This window comes from Protopterus annectens, chromosome 2.part0 (genome assembly GCF_019279795.1).
Source record: "Protopterus annectens isolate FY-2018-M chromosome 2.part0, PAN1.0, whole genome shotgun sequence".
NCBI lineage: Eukaryota > Metazoa > Chordata > Ceratodontiformes > Protopteridae > Protopterus > Protopterus annectens.
In genome coordinates this window covers 1,203,839,445-1,203,846,391 of record NC_056728.1, presented here as the reverse complement: position 1 = coordinate 1,203,846,391, position 6,947 = coordinate 1,203,839,445, and the positions used below count along the sequence as shown (strand labels likewise).

Sequence of the window (6,947 nt, the reverse complement as noted above, 5' to 3'; positions counted from 1 at the left end):
TCAGTCACTGAAATCTCTCCTTCACCTTCATAAAACCAATTATCTGTCTATTACACATGCCAAAGACCTCAACCTCCAATGCAAGGTTGACAATATCCATTGGTATGACAAATTTGTGTTCCCTGCCTCTGGAATAAACTGCCTCTTCATACCAATCAAAGCCAACATCCCCATCTTCTTTTAAACTCGACTTGAGTGGATTAGAGGACATACATTTCAACTTGGCATATGTGCAATCAAATGTATTACAAGGAGTAGCTAATATACTTCAAATATTAAGGTGTACTTCAGCTATGATTCTAGATGGCCCTTAGCTTGTAAGCTTAATTTGAACCTATGAACCTTTAAGTTCATTCACAACTTGTTACAGATTGCCATGTCATTAAGGAAGCTTTTAGAGCACTATGTGGCATCTGTATTATAGATGTTTGTGAATAATGCACAAAATCTGAAGTATCATGGTACATTAAAATGAATTGTATTGTATATGAATGCAAGTCAGTGTCATCTAGGACCAACATTGATGCAAAAAGATTGGCCAGTAGTATATGGTTTGACAACATTTGCAAATGCATTAACTACAAATCCCTAAACTTCCCCAACTCTCTGTTTACAATGAACCATTACCTGGAGGCATTTTCCTCATCAGCACTTATACTCAGTTGGTCAGATAGTTAATAAAACAAAAAACAAAAACAGATAAAATGGTCACTGATTTCCTATTAATCTTGGCAAACTTTTGGACATTCCTTCACAGTTTCAGGTGTATTCACCTATTAAAAAAGAAAGAAAAAAAAACTCAGATAGTCAGAACTACAAAAGCCAACTGTGGAGTACAAAACATGCTCAAAACTGTAAGCTGAAACAAATTCCACATACAATATATAACTAGAGGACCATTTTATTGTAAAAAAATTAAAAAGTTAACGACTTTCAAACTCTTTGTAGATTCAACACAAGGCTTCATCAGAAGAACGTAATCTAAAATGTTTCTCATTATAAAGTGAACATGTAAAATGTGACCACAAAACAACAATCAAACCATTTATTGGGTGATTATATAAAAATGCTACTTAGCACAATAAATATATGGTAGAACAGAGCAACATTTCTCAATGATACCAACTCATCCCATAGTATAAAAGGCAGGATGTGAGCTATAACGGAAACAGTCAATCTCTGTCTATACATGTACATCTCTCTCTCTCTCTATATATATATATATATATATATATATATATATATATATATATATATATACATACATATACAGATACACACACACACACATATATATGTAGATGTATATCTATCTATATCTGTATATATATATATATATATATATATATATATATATATATATATGTGTGTGTGTGTGTGTGTGTGTGTATCGGGTTGCCACCTTTTCAGATGGCCAAAGTGGGACAATTGTGGTACAAACATCAGATTTTGCAGGCCAGAACATACCCACGGCCATGTAAACATACACATATATATGTTTGCAGATCAAAACAGTGAATGCTTTTTGCATATATTAAAAAAAGCATCTAAGTGAAGATTCTTTCTGCCCCCCCTGCACCACCTTAATAATGGGTGCTAACCCTAACCCTAGCACTTTCCCTCCCCCCAGCCCAAACCCAACAACTTAATATCATTAAAACCTTTCTGTAGCATTGTTACTAGACAAGAAAGACTCAGACACACAACCACTCACAAACACACACAAACAATACGTCTATCTCCTAACCTAAGCTTTACCCTAAAATACACAAACTCACAAAGAAAAGCACAACACCTATTGTTTCTGATCCTGACCCTAACCCTAACTTACATGCACACACTTGCTCTCACCCTCCAATGCCACTTACATGTATCAACATTCCATTCCATTGACATATCCTCTTTTCAGCGATCTGTACCGTTGACATTAAATCACACTTCTGCATTTGCTGAGCAAATGTATGTTTGGTGAAACGCAGGGGAGCCACATATATGTATATAAACACACACACACATATATATATATATATATATATATATATATATATATATATATATATATTTACATATTACTATACAAAACCTTGAATAGCATCTGAGGTTGGACAAAATGAAGACATCATAAGCCAGAGCTAAATGAATATATTAGCTTTAAAAGTATATAAAAGTTCAAACTTATCAAATGACTGATAATGAAATCAGGCATGCACCTTTCCATAATCAACATAGGCTTATCCTGTACCCTTTTGTTTCCTTTGGCATTTCTTTTAACTCATGTTTGTGTCACAGTACACCATTAAGTATTTCAGATTACTTTCTTCTGATGAAGTCTTATACTGTTTATTAAAAGAGATGAAAGCACTTTTTCATATTTTGTGAAAGAAAGTAGCCATCAAGGTATATCATAGATGAGATTTTAAGTTCAATTACAGAGTACTAATCAGATCTTTTATACTTATTCCAATGAGATTCTTTTTTTTTTTTTTTTTTTGAGGTACATTCACGGAACACCTCACGCATTATACAACATGGTATATAAAGGAATTATCTCTAAAGGTACAGTTAGTATTAATATATATATATATATATATATATATATATATATATATATATATATATATATCTATATATATATATATATACAAACACACACACACACACACACACACACAAGCACACACATATAAGTAGTACATAAAATAACATGCAAGCAGTCAACAAATTAAACAAGGAAATACGATACAGACATTTACTGGGTCCAGGAAAGAGGAGTCATGAGTTTGGCAATACTATATGAATTAATTGTAATAAATATTATAGACAAATTCAAATATAGGCTACCAATGAAACACAAAGCAATCTAAATCTTTTGCATGTCTGGTAGTGTAAAATGGTAATCAGTCCATTGATTAAAAAATGTGAAAGCCCCTCAGTACAAATTCAATGAGTCGCTATCCTATTGCCTAAACTACATATGTGGGCATTTTTCTATCTGCAGTGTAGAAATTATGAAATCACAGAAATAAATACACAGCACTTGACAATGTGCAAATAAATCACATGAAAAGAGATGAGACCAATGATTAGGAAGCTGCCAGTGTATTTCATTTTTCATGGAAGGAAGCTTTTATACAAACAGCCATTGTATTAGTCAGGACAACAAAAGAAGAAGCTGGTGGATGCAAGCATCACAATATTTCAGTTATCTGGATGTAAATTATGCAGATACCTTTGGAAAGATTGAGAGCTGATTTGCCTTGCAGGTGAATTGGAAAAATGAAATTACAAAAGTACCATTTGTAAGGGCAAGACAGTAAAGGCTTTTTTTTGTTCCATCTCCTTATAATATAACTAAACTCCTATGCCTTTTGCTACTAGTGACTGATCACAGTTCCTCCATATTTATTTTTTTCATAACTTGTTGATATTGGTACAATAATACTGATTAATATAACTCTGTTTATACGTCTCTGAATTTTTCTGGTAACCAACTAAATTCCTGTTATAATGTATATTTTGTGTATATATTACTGTAATCAAACCAACTAGATTCCTGCTTTTATGTATTTATTCTGTATATATTACTGTAATTACTATGTGCAACACTGTTTCTACTTCTGTACCAATCAATGTTTATATTTTTCTTTATCTATGTTCTTGCCGGAGCTTTTCTCCCCAGGCCTCCACTGAAAATGGGCTCTTTTAGTCCTCAGTGGACTTTCGTGGTAAACAAATGCAATAAAATAAATAAATAAAGGGGGCACCACTAACACATTGGGAATATTGTGACTGACACCACTGATATGTGGATGTGTGTGTGTGTGTGTGTGTGTGTGTGTGTGTGTGTGTGTGTGTGTGTGTGTGTGTGTGTGTGTGTGTGTGTGTGTGCATAGATATAGATATATGTATGGATATACAGATATGTATGTATAACAGATCAAAAAAGTGACTTGTCTTTGCAATCTCAAATAAAAACAAACAGTACCTTAGTGTATATTCACTACATAGTTAAGAGTTCACTCAGTACCTCCAGGATACAGGCCGTTTATAGAAGAAAAGTCCAAGGTAGCATGTTTCTCCTTGGCTTGCTTCTAGCTCTCTAACCAAGCGCTTCCACAGAAGACATTTTCCACAGGGACATTCCACAAATAAGTCTTGATTTGTGTTTCCCCATTCCATGCTTCTGTAAATGCAATTTTCAAGCTGAGGAACTAACTTTCCAGTTTGATGCTGTAAGGCAACCTCCTTACAGACAACTTATAGGGTGATGGGAGTTGGCATAATGGTTAAAGTGTTTTATTTCACAGACACAAGGTACAAATTTTGATTTTCAACTTTGAAGGGGAAATTAGATACGCTTCAAATGGTCTACAAAGGCAACTAGCCTATTACTTGCCTATGAACCCATGAACCCTGACTGTCAATTAAAACCATGTTAGCTCTAACTAATTTGAACACATTCCCATGCTCTAGACTTCAAAGTGGAAACAACAGCCACCTCAACCATATCCAGCAACTGCTTTTAATTGCCCATAATCTATGCTGCAATTACACATACAGAAGATACCCTATACATTGTTAAAGATATACTAAACATTTTCCAGGCAACGCCTTACAATAAATATACAATATGCATGTGTATAATTCTGTATCTATAGCTATATATCTATCTCTCCTCCCCTCTCTCTCTATATATATTTATATATATATATATATATATATATATATATATATATATAAAACAGAGAGAGACAGTTAACTAGATAAAAACAATTGAATCAAGTAATATTGTGTGTGTGTATGTATACATATATAAATATATATATATATATATATATATATATATATATATATATATATATATATATATATCAACATAGCAACATATTTACTGTGCCCAGTAATTAATCTTCTGTTCTCCTGTCTCTTTTACACCACCCATCTCCCAGTCCATCCTTCAGCTAAATGATGACTGATTTCTTAAGTAAGCTTTCATTCTCCTTCACTTCTACTAAAGCTTGACCTTCACGTTTGTATTTTGTTCTTTTGCTGTTACTGCATTGTATAATACAAATTTCTGACGTATGATTTATTCCTGGTATCTCTATTTGCATGCTACAAACATTACCTGATGTACTTATCTTTCCTATTTGATTTTTACTATGAATAATGACAAACTTTTATTTGCTACAAGACATGCTTTATTTTTTCACTGTTTAACTGAATTTTATGTAACCTGGAGCTTTTCTCTTCGGGTCTCTGCTGAAAAAGGGCACCGTGCCCAGCCAGACTAACCTGGTTAACAAATGTCAAATAAAATAACTAACTAAATAAATATATATATATATATATATATATATATATATATATATCCATACATAGTTAATTAGATAAAAACAATAGGATCCAGTAAAAGTCCATAAATATAATCAATGTGAAAGTATTACACCAGAAAACCCACAATTATTCTTTGAAATCTCAAGTACAGCTCTAAGCAGCTTAACAGGTCTAATGCAAAAAAAAAAAGTCAAAACTTGAAGAAAGAGAGGCAACATTGCTAATGTATATGAAAACTGTATGCCAAAAGCACTGTCTTGTCATGTGACTTGGTCAGTTTCAAATATTTTTCACATATTTTCACATAACTTACAAATTTAGTTTGAGGAATTCATACTCAGAATTTCTTGCATCTCTCTGCCAAACTACTAATGTTAGCATATTATAGTTGCTGTTACACTGATAGCAACCTGAATGCAAACAGAAGCAGCAAAAGCCAGATGGAGTTTTGTATACTGAAATATAGCAACGTGATGTAGAAATTTGAATTTTTATTCTGACTGAAATATACTGAGTACATGTACAATGCAAATGAAGGAGCACCTACATGGACAAACTAATTTACTATTCGAATATCAAGAAGTAAAACATACCAGGTATAAAAGGTATTCATTTTGTAAGTTAGTCAGTGTGAAATGATCATAATGTATAAGAACAGAATGAGATAAAATAATTTTAGACTGATAAATTATGAGGAATGAAAATGATGCAAAAATAGTACAATATTAAAGTAAATTTCATTAAAAAAATAAAGAACTGGTGGTTGTAAATTCAGCAATATATAAAATGTAAAAAAAAGCAAATAGTACTGAGTATGTATATTTATTTATTTTATTTTATTTTATCTATTTTATTTTTCTTGAATTTGTTTACCGGGGTAGAACAATAATCAAAATGTGACCAACTGAAGGCTCAGACCGGAACTGTAGAACTAATAATAGTTAATTTTTAATTAGTAATACTAATCTGACTTCTCAACTATGAACACATCTGAAGTGTTTTCTGATAAAAAACATGCATTACATTTTTACTAAGACTAGTATATTAGATTACCAGAATTGTTTCTGATAAAAGGAAAAGCATCAGATGGACAACCTTGGACTATTTAAACAGAGAAAAAAAATTCTTAGCAAACCCATTTACTACTATCTTACTTCAGTGTCACTGCTTGACAGAGGCACAGAAAAACTACTATCTTACTTTTAGATTGTACACATTAGGCTGCTCAAACTGTGTGCTCCTTTTGTATGTGGAATTATGTAACTGCTGTTTGAATTCCGACGCAGAAAGATAATACTGGTAAATCCTGAATTTGTCTGCGCTCCAACTAGGGTCGCATAAATTATGCAGGTTCCACTTGTGCAAGTTGTTAGAAGGTGCACTAGGCAGAGTTGAGGAGGTTTTGATCAGGCATGAATGCAATGTGTTATCAGCTATGTTGTAGTTTTGTGTAACTGTTGCAAGGAACAAGTATAAGCTTTTTGTTACAGATCAGAGGACATTTTGGGAGGTTCAAGTTCAGATTTTTTTTTAAGGGCTCTTAACTAACTTCAAGTTATGGAGGACAACTGTCTATGCACTGCTCAGGCAGCCAGCTGACCTAGCTATAG

At 32.7% G+C, this 6,947-nt stretch overlaps 1 long non-coding RNA gene across 1 annotated transcript in view; it reads right to left on the bottom strand.

The window, feature by feature from the left end:
* Positions 1-475: 475 nt before the first annotated feature.
* Positions 476-6,947, bottom strand: part of LOC122793409 — an 83,847-nt gene continuing 77,375 nt past the window's right edge. Inside the window, exon 4 of the long non-coding RNA XR_006363477.1 lies at positions 476-773. This is a non-coding gene — a long non-coding RNA (uncharacterized LOC122793409). The remainder of the gene's footprint in view (positions 774-6,947) is intronic.